Source organism: Sus scrofa, chromosome 12 (genome assembly GCF_000003025.6).
Source record: "Sus scrofa isolate TJ Tabasco breed Duroc chromosome 12, Sscrofa11.1, whole genome shotgun sequence".
Taxonomy (NCBI): Eukaryota; Metazoa; Chordata; class Mammalia; order Artiodactyla; family Suidae; genus Sus; species Sus scrofa.
Genome location: NC_010454.4, coordinates 23083844 through 23103896, shown reverse-complemented (window position 1 = coordinate 23103896; position 20053 = coordinate 23083844). Strand labels below are relative to the sequence as shown.

The following is a 20053-nucleotide window of genomic DNA, read 5'->3' as shown; positions in this document are numbered from 1 at the left end:
TTTTATTTTTTTATTTTTTTTTTTTTGTCTTTTTAGGGCTGTACCCACGGCATATGGACGTTCCCAAGCTAGGGGTCGAATCGGAGCTGCAGCTACCGGCCTACACCACAGCCACAGCAACGCCAGATCTGAGCCATGTCTGCACCCTACACCACAGCTCACGGCAACCCTGGATCCTTAACCCACTGAGCAAGGCCAAGGATCGAGCCCCTTGTCCTCATAGATGCTAATCAGATTTGTTACTGCTAAGCTACAACGGGAACTCATTTTTTTCATTTTTAATTTTTTTGGATCTCAACCCACAGCAGGTGGGAATACCTGGGCCAGGGCTCAAACTCCCGCCACAGCAGCTACATGGGCTGCTGCAGTGACAATGCCAGATCCTTAACCTGCTGCACTACAAGGGAACTTCCAAAAGCGTTGTGGTTTTTTTTGTTTTTATTTTTTTCCTTTTTGTGGCCACCCCATGGTATATGCAGTCCCCAGGCCAGGGATCAGATCCAATCCAAGCCACAGGTGTGACCTATGCCAGATCCTTTAACCCACTGTGCCAGGCCAGGGATCGAACCTGCATCCTGGCACTGCAGAGGCACCGTTGTTCCCTTGTGCCCCAGTGGGAACTTCAAGAAGTCCTTTATTAAAAGGCATCAGCTAGCCTAAAATTTTGCCCAAAGAAAAGAAACCAAGTTCAGATGCTATTCAGCCCATCATTTAAATACCCACTGCCCTCCCCACTCCACCCCACACTCTGAGCCCACAATACCCAGGGGCGGGCAAGGTCACCTCTGCACCCATGGCTCAAGGTCCTGGAATCCTTGATGCTCAAGTGTTTGCTGAGGAGAAGCCAAGGCCTGTGCAGGGAGCCCAGAACCTTCCTTTTGCCCTTTTATAGGGGGAAGAGGGACTGGTGCCTAGTACAATCAGAATTTTGGAAGTAAACCTGCCTCCTTAATTCCTGGGCTGTCTTTTTATGATCTGTGAGGGAGGGGGTCATAAGTGGCCCAAAGCAACGTCTAGGTGGCACTGCGGTCCTTTCGACAACACAGGAGATTTCATCGTGCCCTGCATTAAGCTGGGTGCAAGTCCTAACTCCCACCCTCACCCCATCCCCGGCCCTTGAATGTGACCTTATAAGGAAATAGAGTCTTTGCTCATGTACTCAAGGGAAGGTGAGGTCATACGGGATGGCGGTGGGCCCTAAATCCAATGACAGGTGTCGTTATAAAAGAAAGGAGGGGAGATTTAGAACAGAGATGCAGAAGGGGCGTGGGGAAGAAGGCCAGGTGACAACAGAGGCAGAGACTGGAGTGATGCAGTTTACAAACCAAGAAACACCAGTCGGGGGAGGAGTTCCCGTTGTGGCTTAATGGCTTAAGACCCCGACATAATGTCTGTGAGGATTCAATCTCTGGCCTCACTCAGTGGGTTAGGGATCCGGCATTGACGCAAATTGCAGTGTAGTTTGCACATTCGGCTCAGATCCACCCTTGCAGTGGCTGGGGCATAGGCTGGCAGCTGCAGCTCCGATTCAACCCCTCGCCTGGGAACTTCCATATATATGTCACAGGTGGAGCTGTAAAAAGAAAAAGAAAGAAAAAAAAACAGACAGAAACATCAGGATTTGCCAGGGGCCACCAGAAACCAGAACTAGGCGAGGCCGGATTCTTCCCTAGCCTTCAGGGGGAGGTGGCCTTGCTTCAGGCGTCTGGCCTCCAAAGCTGCCAGAGGATGAGTTTCTATTGTTCTAAACCTCCAAGTGTGTGGTGTTTTGTCATGGCAGCCCTAGGAGGCTAATACAGATGTCCACAGGTGGGAGACGCTGTGGCTCAAGTGGGGCCACCTGTCTTGTCTCCTCTTTCCATATCGCCGCCTGGCTTGGAACATTCTTTTTTCTTTTTGTCTTTTTGCCTTTTCTACGGCCGCTCCCGCGGCATATGGAGGTTCCCAGGCTAGGGGTCCAATCGGAGCTATAGCTGCCAGCCTACACCACAACCACAGCAACATGGGATCCGATCCGCGTCTGCAACCTGCACCACAGCTCACGGCAATACCAGATCCTTAACCCACTGAGCAAGGCCAGGGATCGAACCCGCAACCTCATAGTTCCTAGTCGGATTCGTTAACAACTGAGCCACGATGGGAACTCCAGGCTTAGAACATTCTGTGGCTTTCTAGCTGCATTTCAGATGGAAGGCCATGGTCCTTACCATGATCTATAAGCACCTGTGGGACAAACTCTTGACATTGCCTAACCCATAGTCATGCCTCCCTCTTTATTTTTTTTTCCGTTTTTTTAAAAGTTTTATTGAAGTACAGTTGATTTGCAAGGTTGTGATAATTTCTGCTATATAACAAAGTGATTATTATATGTATCTACACAATCATTCTTTTTCAGATTCTTTTCTCTCTCTCTCTCTCTCTCTTGTTTTTTTTTTTTTTTTTTTTTTTGGCTTTTTAGGGCTGCACCCAAGGCACATGGAGATTCCCAGGCTAGGGAATCAGAGCTATAGCTGCTGGCCTACCCCACAGCCAGAGCAATGCCAGATCCTTAACCCACGGAGCGAGGCCAGGGATAGAACCTGAATCCTCCTGGATACCAGTCAGATTTGCTTCTGCTGAGCCACCACAGTAACTCCTACCTACGGTGTTTAAGCACCCGAGGGTGCGCTCAATTGGAGGGAATGGAGTTGTTTGTTTTGTTTTTGTTTGGGGCCATGCCTGTGGCATGAGGAAGTTCCTGGGCCAGGAATTGAACAGCAGTAACAAGCCCAATCCTTAACCTCTAGGCCACCAGGGGACTCCTAGAGTTTACGTTAAAAAATGGATGATCAGAGTTTCAAAGCCTGACATTCAAAGCATAGTTTGTGAAAGGCCTGCTCATCCTTTGTCTGTTTGACTGCTACCGCCATGCATTCTAGTGACCGGGATGGGACAACCGAACAACGCAGCACGGCAGCTAATGGGGAACAGGTGCTGTCAGGTGCCGTGTGAGTCAGCACAGCCCCCATCTAACATCCTGAGAGGCCTGTGTTTACAAGAGCCGCTTGGAGGCTTGGAAAAGGGTCCGGTTTCCATCATCTGCTTGCTGGGACTCGCCTGGTGAGAGCGTTCACCAAACCTCCAAGTGCTGGAAAGGGGGCCACGCTCTCCAGATGCCCACACAGACGCTGGCACATCTTTTGCTGCCTCATCTAAGAGACAAAGGGTGGGGGGACTGGGGACACGTCTCAGCAGCCTGTTGCTCCCAAGTCCTTTGTCCCTGAAGGGCAAAGAGTCCCCTACCCCAGCTGGTGCTGGTCTGCTGAGGAGCCAGGCTGCGTGCTCTTAGGGGAATCCTTAGAACTGTCTCATTCTTGGAGTTCCCAAGGAGCCCTTCAAGGCTACCTTTTTTTTTTTTTTTTTTCCCAGGGCTGCACCCTTGGCATATGGAAGTGCCCAGGCTAAGGGCTGAATCGACCCTACAGCTGCCGGCCTACACCACAGCCATGGCAACGCCAGATCCGAGCCACATGTGCAATCTACACTGCAGCTTGTGGCAATGCCAGATCCTTAACCCACTGAGGGAGGCCAGGGATGGAACCTGTGTCCTCGTGGATACTAGTCAGGTTCTTAATCCGAGGCACCATAACAAGAACTCCAAGGCTACCTCTTAATGGGAAAAAAAGTCTTCTCCTGTGCTGACTCCAAGAGAGTCAGAATCTAAAGGAGCTGCTGCTTCTGACTCCAGGTAGATATTCTTTCCAACGTGTCAGCAGATCCCTTGGAGAGCGCAGGCCTCCGTGCCCATGGATCCCCTGCTCAGACCAGGTGGGCGAAACTGAGGCTCTGCTTCAGGCCTCAAAAGTGCCAAGAGCAGAGTTTCAGTTGTGGCTTAGTGGAAAAGAACCCAACTAGTATCCATGAGGAAGTGGGTTCGATCCCTGGCCTCGCTCAGTGGGTTAAGGATCCAGTGTTGCTGCAGGTCAGCATCCTGAGTTGCCACGGCTGTAGTGTGGACCAGCAGCTGCAGCTCTGATTCCACCCCTAGCCTGGGAACTTCCATATGCTGCACTTGGGGCCCTAAAAAGCAAAAAAAAAAAAGTGCCAAGAGCAACTGACCTGCCAGGGGAAGGACTGCCTCAGGGGTCATCGCCATGCAGAATCTTCCACAAGTTCCTAAAAGGCCCCAGCAGACAGCCCCAGCCCCACCCCCCAGCATGGGGTGACTGATTATTCAGGCTGGGAGCGGTATCTATTCCCAGCACCAGCCTGGGGAGGCTCCATGGTGATGGGTGAGGCCAAACCACAGCCCAGGGAGAAGGGGACAACTTGGAGCTGGGGTCACTCCTGGGCAGAGCTGAGAATGACGTCCTCGGGGGTTGGGGTGCGGTGCAGTGCGGTGCCTGGGAAAATGAGAGCAAAGGGAAGGGAAGCTGGCATTTGCAGAGCTGCGGCAGTTGTGCGTGACAACCCTGGGAGGTGAGCACTAAAATTAGTCCCATTTTATAAGTGAGGAAACCGAAGCCCATATAACCATCTGAAACCAGGTCAGTCTCACTCAAAGGCGATGCTTTGCTTCCGTCCGCTGTTTCTCAGGTCTTTAAGTGACTGCCCCACTGAAAAGCGGTCTGCTCGGACTGCTCACCAATCACCAGTTAAAATTTCTCCTATCAGAAGAACCAGACTGGGAGTTCTAGTCGTGGCTCAGTGGTTAACAAACCCAACTAATATTCAGGAGGACGCGGGTTCAATTCCAGACCTTGCGCAGTGGGTTAAGGATCTGGGGTTGCCGTGGCTGTGCTGTAGGCTGGCAGCTGTAGGTCTGATTTGACTCCTAGCCTGGAAACTTCCATATGCTGCTGTGCAGCCCTAAAAGACAAAAAAGAAGAAGAAGAAGAAGAACCAGAGTGGATCCTTTCTAGCACACAGAGCTCAGGGGTCGTGTTCAGTTCATGTCCTCACCCCTAGCACAGGGCTGGCACCTGGCACCAGCGAGGTGCCGGGGATCTGCTTGCTGAATGAGTTCAACCACCAGGATCCCACAGCTGATGGTGGCAGAGGCTGTGCTGAAAATGGACAGTGTGACACCAACAAGGACGGCATCCTCCCCATCACTGATGGCAGGTGACACAAAAGCCACTTCCCTGGTGGCTCAGTGGATTAAAGATCTGGAGTTGTCCCTGCTGAGGCTCTGATTACCTCTGTGGCACAGGTTTGATCCCGGGCCCAGGAAATTCCACATGCCACAAGGGAGGCCAAATAAAAAAAGCCACTTGTGGGAGTTCCTGCTGTGGTTCAGTAGTAAAGAACCTGACTAGTATCCATGAGGATATGGGTTCCATCCCTGGCCTCACTCAGTGGGTTAAGGGTCCAGCAGTGCCGTGAGCTGTGGTGTAGGTGGCAGACTCGGCTCGGATCCCGCCTTGCTGTGGCTGTGGTGTAGGCTGGTAGCTGCAGCTCCAATTCGACCCCTAGCCTGGGAACTTCCCTGTGCCTCAGATATGGCCCTAAAAAAATAAAATAAAATGAATTTAAAAAAATTTTTTTAAAAAGTGAAATAGTTCTCCGTCAAAGGAGGCAGGAAGGAGAGGGGGAAGGAAGAAGGCAAGAGGAATCGGGGGGCGTCTCCTGATTCCGCAGGCTCGTCTCTGAGGAAGTGAATAACAAGGGAGGTGCCTGCAGCCCCAGGAAGGGAAACCCTGCCTCCACCTGCTCAGACACAGGGGATGTGTACTTGATCACGTGACTGAGAGTCCAGCAGGGCAGCCTGTGTGGAACAAGGACCCTCTGGTGTCATCGGGGCATTGTCCTAAGTGGTTCACTGAAAGGAGAAGGACGCCCGCCCTCATAGGCATCTCGCTTCAAGAAATATATGCTGGGGAGTTCACATCGTGGCTCAGCAGTAACGAATCCAACTAGCATCCATGAGGACGCAGGTTCGATCCCTGGCCTCGCTCAGTGGGTTAAGGATCCAGCGTCACCGTGAGCTGTGGTGTAGGTCACAGATGCAGCTCAGATCCCGCCTTGCTGTGGCTGTGGCATAGGCTGGCAGCTGCAGCTCCCATGTGACCCCTAGCCTGGAAACTTCCATATGCCCCAGATGCGGCCCTGAAAAGACGAAAGAGAAAAAAAAGAGAAAAAGAAACATAGGCTGGGTAAGTAAAAAAGAGACAGAATTAAGGAGGGCCTTAAAACCCAGAGAAAGCAGCCCTGGTTCCTAACAGCTTCCCGGGTCCCAAGGTCCCTGAGGTCAGGCTGTCCTTCCTCTCTAGCCCTTGGCTCCTGTGACAGGTCTCTGCACACTTTGTATAAACCTTTCTCCTGAGCAGCTCGAATGGCTCCTTGGAACCAAAAGAGCCCTAATGAGAACAGTCTTGCTCATGGCATGATCAGGGGAAGGACTTCCAGGGATACCCCAGACAGTCCTTCATCAGCACAGACGGCGAGAATCTGCCTGAGAAGAGAGAAGTGAGGAACCAAATTTCTGGGAGAAATTTCCCTGGCAACACCCTGGCCGCCATGTTTTTTCTTCTGCAAAGTCAGTCACCGCTGGCTTCTTGACTGAACACAGGGGAAAAGAGTCAAGTGGCTTGGAATTCATCAACTTTGGGGGTGCTGCCCATCTGCCCCTGCAGATTCCTGATCCTGCTGCCACCAGCACCCACAGTTTTTTGGTTTTCTTTTTTAATGGCCACACCTACAGCATATGGAAGTTCCCCAGACCAGGGATTAAACCCAAGCCATAAGCTGCGACCCACACTGCAATTGCGACAATGCCAGATCCTTTAACCCATGATGCTGGGGATCAAACCCGCACCTTCACAGCAACCTCAGCCACTGCAGTCGGATTCTTAACCCACTGCGCCACAGTGGGAACTCCAGCACCCACAGTTTTGATTGTGGAAGTCCCCTTGTGGCAGAGACCAATAACTTAACTCCCAAAAACCATTCTTCCCTCTTCTTTTATTGATTGATTGATTGATTGTCTTTTTGCCATTTCTTGGGCCGCTTCCGTGGCATATGGAGGTTCCCAGGCTAGGGATTGAATCGGAGCTGTAGCCACCAGCCTACGCCACAGCAACGCTGGATCCTGAGCAAGGCCAGGGATCGAACCCGCAAATTCATGGTTCCTAGTCAGATTCGTTAACCACTGAGCCACAACAGGAACTCCTTCCTTCTTCTTTTAGTAGCAGAATCTCCCAGCTTTCGTCAAGCACATGGGCACCCAGCTAGACTGTTTCACAGCCCTCCTTACAGCTAGGTTGTGGCTACATGACTGTGTCTGCCCGATGGAAGAGGAGCAGAATGACTGCTCTCAATAGAAACTGGGTGGGGGAGGGGCTCACTTTGACCAGGTCCCACAGGCTGGGATGCAGATGTGATGGTAGGAGCTGAAACAGCCATTTTGCCTTTTGAGGGCCACACCCACAGCTTAGGAAACTTCCCTGGCTAGGGGGTGAATGCCTGCCTACACCACAGCCACAGCAATTGCCAGATCCTTAACCCACTGAGCGAGGCCAGGGATCGAACCTGCGTCCTCATAGATCCTAGTTAGGTTTGTTACCGCTGAGCCATGATGGGCACTCCTGAAACAGGCTTTCGGGATCATCATACACAAGGCACATTTTGTAGAGGAAAGCTGAGAGACATTTATACCAACCCCCCGCTTACCTATCAGAGAAGAATAAATCCCTTTCGTGTCTAAGTGCCTTGTCAGTTGGGCAGGTTTTACAACAGCTGAATCTGTGTCCTAATTAATACAAGGGCCTAAGTGTCCTCCTCAGGCCAGTCAACCCAGAGCCTTCTTCACGACATAACTTCAGTGTCTAACGAACTTCCATATAATGTCTCTTAACAAGGATTTAGAGGCATGCCTGGCAGTGAACTTCCTTGAGAAATTCACCCATTTCACAGCCATCACCGTATCTGATCTGCTGTCTGTGGAGCAGTCCTGTTAACCCAGAGGGCAGCCCCCTCCGGGCACCATGAATTAGAGGCTAGAAGCTGTGAGGGGGGGACCTGCCATTACAGAGGGTTGGGGAGCCTAGGCATGAGCAAGTCTGCCAAAGGGAACGGTGTTTCCTTGACATGCTTTCGAGAAGCCCCAGTCAATAAGCCACATTCCTTTTGGGAGGCAGCGTGATGCGATTTCAAACACTTTGGGCCATGAAATCCTTTCTCCCAATTAATCTTCCATGGAAGCTCAATACATAAATCGCAATAAAGTAAGGCCACTCTCGGGGGAGGAGAGAGAAGGACCTGGAGCCCAGGCTGCTGTGTCACTCCCTTCTCCACATCTTCCATCCCCCAGTGGCTCGTGGACACCTCCGGGAGCCCTCAGGGAAACCACTGCTCTGGGGTCAAGGGCAGGGGCTGTGGCGTTAGCAGACCCAAGTTCAAACACTAGCTCCACTACAGAACAGTTGGTGCCAAACATTCCTTTCCTCTCTGGGCATCAGTTCCCTCATCAGTAACCTTTCTGCAGAGTTCTTAAAAGGATGAGACAAAACATATCAATATAAAGCTCTTAGCTTAGAGCCTGGGCCACAGTAGGTGTTTGAAAATGGGAGCTCTTAGGATGAGGCTGTGGACCTTTCCAGGCAAGGTTTGATTGGGGAGGCTGCCTGCTCAAAACCATCCGCAGCTCCAGCTCAGACGCCTGCTGTTACAGTGTCTCTTCTCTCTCAATTATTCAAGCCCGGAGCCCGCCAGGCGCTTCATTGCTGACAGCGGGGCAGCATTTACCTTGGCTGAGCTCAAGACGTTTCTGGACAGGAACCCTGGCTAAGCTGTCACCATGGGCCCCATCACCTGCCAGCCAACTGGCAGGTGCAAATGCTGGGGCAGGCAACCAAGGGCATCCTGCAGGGCCTGGTGGAGACGCCTGGCCAGCCAGGCTGGTGAGGATGGTGTGCCAGGCAGCGGGGTCCAACCCAGTACCTGCGGAGGGGATTACTGAGGGAAGGGGACACCCCATTCCCTGCCTCCACTGTTCCAGGAGCCTTTACAAGGCCAACACGAATATTTTCTAGATCTCTGCTACTCAAATCTGGCTCAGGGACCGGCAGCATCAGCAGCACCTGAGAGCAGACTAGAATTGCAGAATCCAGGGCCCAACGCTAAACCTGCTGGATCCAATTCCACATTCGAACCAGCTTCCCAGGGGATTATTTTGCACAATAAAGTTGAAAAGCGCTGGTTAAGAAGCACCCTCTAGGAGTTCCCTGGTGGCTCAGCAGGACCAGTTTTGTGACTCTGGTTACTGCTGTGGTGTGGGTTTGATCTCTGGCCCAGAACTTCCACATGCCGGGCGCACAGCTAGCAAATATATACAATTTTTAAGTGGCAACATAAGTTAAGCTTAAAAAAAGTGGGGTGGGGCAGGGGGAGTTCCTGTTGTGGCTCAGCGAAAACGAATCTGACTAGTATCCACAGGGACGCAGGTTTGATCCCTGGGCCTTGCTCAGTGAGTTAAGGATCTGACGTTGCCGTGACCTGTGGTACAGGTCGCTGATGCAGCTCAGATCTGGCATTGCTGACGCTGTGGTGCAGGCTGGCAGCTACAGCTCTGATTCAACCCCTAGCCTGGGAACCTCCATATGCCAAGGGTGCGGCCCTAAAACCAAGAAAAAAAAGAGTTCCCGCAGTGGCACAGTAGGTTAAAGATCTAGCGTTGTCTCTGCAGCGGCATGGGTCCCATCCCTGGCCCAGTGCAGTGGGTTAAGGATCCATCATTGCGGCAGCTGTGGTCAGATTCAATCCCTGGCCCAGGAAATCCCATATGCCGTGGCTGTGGCCGAAAAAGAAAAAAAGAAGAAAACCCACAATTTTCTTAACTCTCTCATTATTGGGTTCCTTATTATTTAGGTAGCATCCAACTTTTATGCTCTATTTTTAAATACTACTGTGATGAATTTATTGATACACTTTGCATATCCAGGATTATGGCCCCTGCTTCAAAGCCTTCAATGGAAAGCAGCACTTCTCAAACTTTTTTATTTACTTTTTTTGTCTTTTTAGAGCCTCATGTGTGGCATGTGGAAATTCCCAGGCTAGGGGCCGAATTGGAGCTGCGACCTACACCACAGCTCTTAGCAATGCCCAGACCCTTAACGCACTGAGCAAGGCCAGGGATCAAACCTGCGTCCTCATGGATATTAATTGAGTTCATTACCGCTGAGTCACGATGGGAACTCCCAAAGAGCCCAATTTTTTAAATGGACAAAATGAAAAAAAAAATAGGCAAAGGACTGAGATATTTCTCCAAAGAAAATATACAAACGGCCAACAAGCACATGAAAAGATGCCCAACATCATTAGTCATTAGGGAAATACAAAGCAAAACCACAATGAGATACCACCTCATCCCCACTAGGATGTTATAATTTTTTTTTTTTTAAGAAAAATAGCAAGTGGTGGCAAGGATGTGGAGTGATTGGAACCCTTGAGCGTTGCTGGTGGGTGATGAAATGTTTTAGAGCTAAAAGAGGTGATGGTTGCCCAACATTGTGAATGTATTAAATGCACTTCATCTTAAAATGGCATTTTTTTTTTTTTTTTTTTTTCTCCTTTGTGACTCACTTCAACAAGAAAGGAAACCAACTAACCTACCACCCAGCCTCTGGGAGCAAAAGGGACTGCGTGGCTGACGGGCCGCCTGGGGCTTACCTGCCAGCAGAGGGCGCTGTGGCGCCCTTACCGAGGCGCGGAGGGGAGACAAGCGGCACTGAGAATCCATCACGTGCCTCGCATTTTGCTCCTGAGTCTCAGCCCTGTTAGGACGGGTACTCACCCCCCTATTTGGGAAATTGGAAGCTAGTAGGGGCTTGAACGCCAGGTTCATCCACTGAGGGTTTAAGCGTCCAGCACAAGGTCAGCTGGTATATGTTAGATCAAGGAACCAGGGCTGCCGGACTCGCCCCAGTGCTGAAAATTGATCACCTAGATGCTACTCCCGTCTCCCTCCACACTCCTTCTTCAACCACCTCACCCTCTTCTCTCAGGAGTCTTCCCGTCAGCCTCCTCACCTCCTCCCCTCCCTTGAGCGCACTGGTGTGGCAGGAGGTCCTCCACGGGCCCCGCTTGGGGCTCTTCGTGTGTCCGTGCCACAGGTCTGTCTATCCTATCTCCCCTAGACCCTTAGATCTGGAGAGAGAGGCTGTCTGGAGGTCTCCCTTTGGGAACTGCCTCCTTTGGGAGGGTGTAGAAACCAGGCTGGTATTGCACTCACTTGCCGCTCTGGCTACCCAACTGTTTTGAATAACTGCAGCGTTCCTGGGCCTGCCGTGGCAGTTGGATGAGCTGGGAAGGTTTTGTTTGCTTGCTTGTTTGCTTTCAGTCAAGCCCTCCACATGTGGAAGCTCCCAGGCCAGGGATGGAACCTGCGCCACAGCAGCAACCCAAGCCGCTGCAGTGATGCCAGGTCCTTAACCTGCTGTGCCACAGGGGAACTCAGAGCTGGGAAGCTTTGCTTGGGCCAGAAAGAAGAGGAATTTAGGGAAGTTGGGGGGTGGGGAGAGAGACTGGGGTAAGAGAGAGGAGTCAGAATTCTCTATTATGGAGGGAACCTGTTCTATTACAGGGGAAACCTCCAAATCTGAATGCTCTTACACTTAGCTCCTCCCAACCTCTGGCCCAGACACGAACCACAGAATGACTAAAACCTTTCATTTGGATTTGGAAATACCCAGGCTGGAAGAACATCCCCCTTCAGCCTCTTGAAGACAAAATTGTGATCCTTCTCAGATTTCTGACTTAGCATTATGGCCCTGCCCGATCCCTCCCTCCCCGACAAAATTCCCAGTGTCCCCAGGACCTCGGGAGTGGGGATGGCAGAAAATGGCTGGACTGCTTGAGTCCAGACAAGACTCCAATTTCCCCCGGGATGTGGTGGTAGAGTGAGCGTGGGAATCAAATGCAAGGAGATGGCTCTAGACCAGCGGCCTTGGCGCTGCCAGCTCACCCTGGGAGCACAGGCCAGGCGCCTCCAAAGCAGGAGGGTCTGAGTTGGAAGGAGGGTTGTGTGGCGAGGTGGCCGGGTAGGAGGGGCTGGGCAGGAGGGACTAGGAAGAAGGAGCTGGACCAGAGGGGCTGGAAAGAAGGTAGTCAGAGGGTGCTGGGCCAGAGAAGGCCCAGGGGCAGAGGGGCTGAGTTGAGGGAGCTGGGCCAGAGGGGAAGCTGGGGCCAGGAGGATGTGCTGAGCATCCGTGAAGGAAGATGGGGGGGAGGACTCAGGGTTGGGTGTGGGGTGAGGCAAAGGGGATGGCAGTCCACCTGCCAGGCCTTCAGCCCCTTGATATGGCCCCAGAGCAGAAGGGACCAGAGCCTAGTTCCCACGGGCACGGATTAGACAGGGATACGGATAAACAGTGGAAAAGTTTTCTTGTTGAGACTCGAGGAAACTTTCTGAAGCAGACCAACCCAAACATGCTGAAATGTCCCCTTCCTGCCACCTCCCTCCTGCTCAGCCCTCTGCTGCCAAGACTGGGTTTGCTTAGGCCAAAGAGAGCTTCAGCTGACCAGAGACACAGCAGAAGCAGGCATCTCTGGGCCCCTTTGGGGGGGCACCTGCAGGGGCCAAGGTGGGCTGCTGTCCCGACTGGAGGGGGCACCCAGCCCTGGTGGGGTCGACGTCTGGCTCCGTACCCCGCTGAGCACTGCTCTGTGCAGGGCCTGATGGGTTTAAGGTTGGGCAGGATTGAAGCACAGGCCCCTCTGAAGATTCTGGCAGGAGACACCCCCCCCCCCCCCAGTCACAGGGTATGCACACGTGCTCTGGCCAGAATGGCACATAGAAGCACTGACTTTCTCTCATGTGTGGGGGGACCCAAGAGTCAGCAGAGTTGGGTCTTCGGAGGCCACCAGGTTCCAGCATCTCACCCAGGGCACAGCCTCTTCAATGACCCTGTCTTTCAAGGCCTCTGGAGATGGGGCACCCCCTACTTCCTCTGTTCCTTCAAAGATTCTAGACCTTCTACCCCAGTCACAGGCCTGCAGCTATGAGAAACTGTCACATCTAGAACCTTCTCTGGACCAGGCACTGGTGACAGAGTGAGAGGACAGTCTCAGGTCTCAGGGTGCCCTGGTTTCAGGAGCAGACGGGCAATCCAAACAAATAAAGAGAGAATTCTGTACAGGAAAGGATATGAGCTACGGAGAAAAAAAGATTCTAGACCTTCTACCCCAGTCACAGGCCTGCAGCTATGAGAAACTGTCACATCTAGAACCTTCTCTGGACCAGGCTAAATACCCCAAACTCCTTCAACCATTTTTGACTACTCTTGCTTCTAGAGAGTCACTTGAAAGAGGGCACAAGCCCCTCAGCTGTGGTCAGGACAAGAAAAATCCCACAGGCTCCCCAGAGCCCCAACCCCAGTCCCCAGGTTTCTGCGGGTTTCCATGGGTTTCCATGAACACAGCTGGCTTTCCCACCTCCGTCCTTGGCAGCCGCTCCACACGCCTGACTCATCCCAGCCCACAGGCAGGACAGCCCCAAGCCATTTCCTTATGAACCGCTGCTCAGCTCCATCTCTCCCACCTTAGGGTAAACTGAAGTGCCAGGATTTATATTTATCCGGTAGTTTCATCTGGCACGAACAAGGTCGACCATCATTCAGCCTGCCCGGGAGGACGTCCGGTTCCTAATCTGACATCTGAACCCTCTTCTGGCCCAGGGAGAAGTCTCATCCCCCCATCTTCTGGGCAGAGTGGGGGACACCCCCAGCGAGGTCAGTGAGGCCTCCTGCCAGGGTGGCCTTGCTCCTTCCCATGGACTTTTTGTTTTTGGTCTTTTGAGGGCCGCACTTGCAGCCTATGGAAGTTCCCAGGCTAGGGGTCAAATGGGAGCTGTAGCTGCTGGCCTAGGCCACAGCCACAGCAACACAGGATCCGAGCCGCATCTGCGACCTACACCACAGCTCACGGCAACACCAGATCCTTAACCCGCTGATCAGGGCCAGAGATTGAACCCACATCCTCATGGATACTAATCAGGTTCTTGGTGTGTGGCTGGCCCTTGATGTCTGCGGGGACCACAACACTCTCAGGATGGTGGATGCCCTGGGGTCCAGCACAGAGATGTGGTGCCCGAGAAAGCCTCACCTTCCAGGGACCACTCTGGGAACCAATTTTAAAATTGGTCTGAAATGTTACCAAAGTTCCCATTCCTAGATAACCATTAGCATCACACGGAGGAACTTTTTTTTTTATTTTGTTTATTTTTGTCTTTTGTCCTTTTAGGGCCACACCTGTGGCATATGGAGGTTCCCAGGCGAGGCGTCTAATCGGAGCTGTAGCTCCCAGCCTACACCACAGCCACGGCAACGCCAGATCCGAGCCGCATCTGCAACCTACACCACAGCTCATGGCCACACCAGATCCTTAACCCACTGAGCAAGGCCAGGGATCGAACCTGCAACCTCATGGTTTCTAGTCAGATTCGTTTCCACTGCGCCACGATGGGAACTCCTGGGGGAACTTTTAAAGAAACACATTCCCAGGCTCCATCTCCAGGGTTTCCGACCCAGTCAGTCCAGGGTGGAGCTGGAGAAGTCATGTTGTTTTTTAAGCTCTGAGGTTCTTGAATCCAAATTGGCTCTTAATGATCCCCACTGCCCTTTCTGAGCGCCCACAGACAATTGCTTCCAGAAAGCCACAGCTCTGTGGCTCTCTTCCGCAGGGTCCTCTCTGCACGGACGGGGGCCGCGGTCCTCTGACCATGGTGTCTGGCCCAGAGAAAGTACCAGTTCTTTAACCTGTGGCCCAGCAAAGCTGGGGGTTGGGGGAGGGCTGAGCTCCTGCCTCAGTACCGGACCCGTCCTGGCCTTCCAGCCCCTCATCTCACCTGTGGCTCCCTGGTTCCGCAGGATGGAGAAGACAGGGCAGAATGCGAAGTGAGTGGGCTACCTTCTCTGAGGTTCCACCTCAGGGCTGGGACCAGAGTGAGGTAAGTAAGGCCCTGACATGAGGTTTAACATTTTGAGTGGTGACACCAACACACGAAGTCATCAGGGGAAAGATTCTTTTTTTTTTTTTTTTTTTTTTTGCTGCACCTGCGGCATATGGGAGTTCCCAGGCCAGGGATCAGACCTGCACTACAGCAGTAGCAACACCAGATCCTTAACCTGCTGAGCCACCAGGGAACTCCGAAATATCAACTTTTTAGGAATTCCTCTTGTGGCGCAGTGGTTAACAAATCCAACTAGGAACCATGAGGTTGCGGGTTCGATCCCCACCCTTGCTCAGTGGGTTAAGAATCTGGCATTGCTGTGAGCTGTGGTGTAGGTCGCAGATGTGGCTCGGATCCCGAGTTGCTGTGGCTCTGGTGTAGGCCAGTGGCTGCAGCTCCGATTGGACCCCTTGTCCGGGAACCTCCATATGCCACGGGAGTGGCCCTAGAAAAGGCAAAAAGACAAAATATAAAAATTTTTTTAAAATTTTTTTAAATCAACATTTTAAATAAAGACAGGATCTAGAAGTTCCCTTGTGGCAGAGTGGGTTAAGGATCTGGTGTTGCTGCATCTGTGACGCAGGTTGCAGATGCAGCACCGGTTCAATCCCTGGCGCTGGAATTTCCATATGCTGTGGGTACAGCCAAAAGAAAAGACAGGATCAGTAACGGTGCCAAGCCATGTCAGAGGCAGAGGCAAACAGTAAAATAAGTCACAGAAACGATGCAGAAAGAGAAAGAGTTCAGAGTGTGTATTATTACCCTGCTCCTCCCTACCAGGCTGCAGGCTGGCCCTGGTCCCTCTCCCCACCCCCACTCTCACTGCTACAGCCTTTGTCCAGCAGCCTCTCCTGCAGGGGCAGTTACAGCTCTTGCAGGTGTGGGGAACCACTCTTCCTGCCAGCTCATGCATAGGGGTCTTAGCTGCTCCCTGCTGCAGTTTTTTCAACAGGCTTCACCATGGGAGTTCCCATCGTGGCTCAGCAATAACAAACCCAATTAGTATGCATGAGGATGGGGGTTTGATCCCTGGCCTCGCTCAGTGAGCTGTGGTGTAGGTCAGAGATGAGGCTCAGGTCTGGTGTGGCTGTGGCTGTGGCTGTGGTGTAGGCCGGCAACTGCAGCTCTGATTCCACCCCTAGTCTGGGAACCTCCATATGCTGTGAGTGCAGCCCTAAGAAAAAAACAAAACAAAACCAGGCTTCCGCATCCCGCTTGCTGTCCTCTCTTCCTTCATCCTGCCCACTCCTGTCTTCATGCACACTGTCCCTGCACTAAACTCTTAAAAAAAAAAAAAAAAGAACTGATGCAGGAAAAAATATTACACTTCTAAAGATATCCTTAGAGAGAGAAGCTATTACATCAATAACACAAGAACAATAGGAGACTTTTTTTTTTTAAGAAAATAATCAGAAAAATTAAAAATGGCTCTGGGAAATGAAAAATACAATAGTAGACAAATATCAGTAACCTTACAAAAGTAAGGTTGAGAAAATCTCCCAGAAAATGGCTCAACAACAATAACAAGCAATGCACAGGGACAGGCAACGGAAGGGGGAAGAAAGCTTAGGGATCAATGGATCAATCCCTGATCAAGCCTTTTTTTTTTTTCCTTTTTAGTTCTGTACCCGCGGCATATGGAGGTTCCCAGGCTAGGGGTCAAACTGGAGCTGTAGCCACTGGCCTACACCACAGCCACAGCAACACGGGATCCAAGCCTCATCTGCGATCCACACCACAGCTCATGGCAACGCCTTAACCCACCGAGCGAGGCCAGGGATCAAACCTGTGTTCTCATGGATGCCAGTCAGATTCGTTTCCACTAAGCCATGATGGGAACTCCCTGATCAAGGGGTCTTGTTGAAAGAAGAGAATGTGTAGAGAGAAAACGATCAAAGCAATATAACAAGAAGATTTTCAGGAACGGGTGGAATATAAGTCTCTGCATTGAAACAGTCCATCGAGTGTCCAGCGCCATGAGAGAGGAAGAGCCAGAACGGGGATATCACGGTACGTTCAGAATGCTGGGGTTAAGGCACACCCTAAAAATATCCAAGGCCAGGGGAAAGCAGGCGTCTACAAAGATCGGGCACAAGCATGACATCAGACCTCTCGGCGGTGACATCGGAAGCCAGGAGACCACATGAGATGCCTGCAAACTTGTGCAGGAAAATTATTTTTAACCTAGAATTCTATATTCAGCCAAACCATCCATCAGGTGTGAGGACAGAATAAAGGCATTTTCAGACAGGCAAGTTCTCACAAGAATTTCTCTTCTTCCATAACCTTTCTTAGGAAACTAAACAAACCAGGGAGTGACTTGGGAAAAGAGAGATACAGGGTTAAAAGAAAAGGGCGACCAGAAATGAGAGATACGAAGGAGTTCCAAGATGAAGGAGAAGGAGGCCACGGGATGGCTCACCCACCTGCCCAGGTTGGAGAAGATGAGGGGTGAGAGGTTGGAGCGGGGGCGGGGGGAAGGGGGGAAGCATCAGGTTTGGAGTTCGTTGGTGGCCCAGTGGTTAAGGACCCATCATTGTCACTGCTGTGGCTCATGTCACTGCTGTGGTTCGGGTTTGATCCCTGGCCTGGGAATTTCCACATGCTTCAGGCATGGCCAAAAAAAAAAAAAAGAAAAGAAAACCAATCAGGTTTCACCACACCAAAAATTATAGTTGAAGCCAGTGGATTTTTTTGGGGGGGGGTCTTTTTTTTGCCATTTCTTGGGCCGCTCCCACAGCATATGGAGGTTCCCAGGCGAGGGGTCGAATCGGAGCTATAGCCGCCAGCCTACACCACAGCCACAGCAACTCCGGATCCGAGCCTCGTCTGCAACCTACACCACAGCTCACGGCAATGCCGGGTCCTTAACCCGCTGAGTGAGGCCAGGGATCGAACCCACAACTTCATGGTTCCTAGTCGGATTCGTTAACCACTGAGCCACGACAGGAACTCCGGTGAGTGGATGTTTAAGAATACAAATCAACTATACTTTAATAAAAAAAAAATTAAACTAACAACAACAAAAAGACTGTATAGCAGTGGTAAGGACAAAATACTAAACAAGCCTAGGGCAGAAAAAGCAAAAATTATGCAAGAAAGTAAACCCTGATTGGATTAGTGGTGAGCAGTATTTACATTATTATCATGATAAAAAAGCACAGCAAATGGATTTAACAATAATGTTGGGAGCATTAAAGACGCCTGGGGGAGTAGGTAAAAAGCAACTCTTCATCCACACAATAAGCAGTCAACAGAAAAAGTCTAAATGTATTATCTAGAGGCAGCGGTGTGAGCAAATGACTTAGAAATAAAGAGGTAACCTCCACGAGAAAGGCCCAAAGTGACACCTTCTGAGTCGGGGGCGGTGGAGGGGGAGGCAGATCTGGAGGGGAGGGGCAGATGCTGTATTTTGTTTTCGGGTATTAGCCCCTATTTGACCTTTTTGACTCTCGGCATGCACTTCTTGGGTTTAAAAAATTAGTTATTGGAGTTCCTGTTGTGGCTCAGCGGTAACGAACCCAACTAGTACCCATGAGGACCCAAGTTCGATCCCTGGCCTCGCTCAGTGGGTTAAAAATCCAGTGTTGCCATGAGCGGTGGTGTCGGTCGCCGGATGCAGCTCAGATCTGGCGTTGCTGTGGCTGTGGCGTAGGCCGGTGGCTGCAGCTCTGATTCGAACCCTACCTGGGAACTTCCATATGCCTCAGGCAGGTGCGGTACTAAAAAGACAGAAAAAAAAATTAGTTACTAAAACATAAAATAGGAGTTCCCGTCGTGGCTCAGTGGTTAACAAATCCGACTAGGAGCCATGAGGTTGCGGGTTCGATCCCTGGCCTCACTCAGTGGGTTAAGGATCTGGCGTTGCCCTGAGCTGTGGTGTAGCTTGCAGATGTGGCTCGGATCCCGCGTTGCTGTAGCTGTGATGTTGACTGGTGGCTACAGCTCCAATTTGACCCCTAGCCTGGGAACCTCCATATGCCGAGGGAGTGGCCCTAGAAATGGCAAAAAGACAAAAAAAAAAAAAAAAAATCACACTGAGTGAAGCAAGTCAGACAGAGAAAGATGAATATCATATGAGATCACTAATATGTGGAATCTAATTTTTTAAATGATCCAAAAGAAGTTATTCACAAACCAGAAACAGACTCAAAAGATTTCAAAACCAAACTTAGGGTTACTAAAGGGGAAACGCTGGGGGGCAGGGAAAAATTGGGAGGTTGAGAGTGGCATGTACACACTACTACACAAAATCAACAAGTTACAAGGACCTGCTGTAGAGCGCAGAGAAATCTACCCAATACTCCGTGATGGCTTATGTAGGAAAAGAATCTGAAAAAGAACGGATAGATGTGCCTATATCGCTAATTCACTTTGCTGGATGCCTGAAGCTAATACAACATTGTAAGTCAACTATACGCCAGTAAAATTTTTTTTTTATAATTTTTTTTATTTTCCCACTGTATAGCAAGGGGGTCAGGTTATCCTTACATGTGTACATTACATTTTTCCCCCCGCCCTTTCTTCTGTTGCAACATGAGTATCTAGACAAAGTTCTCAATGCTATTCAGCAGGATCTCCTTGTAAATCTATTCTAAGTTGTGAGCCAGTAAAATTTTAAAATGTGTCTATAAAATAACAAAACGCCAAGAAGCCAGAACTCTTGCTGCTTCTTGCATCAGTTTTCTGCATCTTCCACCCTCTTCCCTCACAGCCATGGGCACCTTCACACAAGGCACAGGCACACTCACCCACTCATTACAGACACGCGCCAGCAGCCCACGGTGATAGATACAAGAGGCAATAACCATCTCTCTCTCTCTCTCTCTCTCTCTCTCTCTCTCTCTCTCTCTCTCTCTCTCTCTCACTCACACACACACACACACACACACACATACAGGATTACAGATTCTCCAACAGACACCTCCCAGAGAGCCGGCTGGGGAGCAGGGCCAGGGCTGCCAGGACGCCACCTCCTCCCTGCATCTCCACCCCTAGAACTGCCCCAGGCAGAGGGTCTTTTCTCTGGGAGCATCACCCTAATTGCCATTTCTTTCTTTCCTTCTTTTTTTCTTTCTCTCGCTCTCTCTCTCTCTCCCCCTCCCTCCCTCCTTCCTTCCTTCGTTC

General features: G+C 51.0%; 1 protein-coding gene across 2 annotated transcripts in view; it reads right to left on the bottom strand.

Moving 5' to 3' along the window:
- Positions 1-20053, bottom strand: part of PLXDC1 (plexin domain containing 1) — a 69238-nt gene that overhangs the window by 38633 nt on the left and 10552 nt on the right. The gene's annotated exons all lie outside the window — the stretch shown is intronic.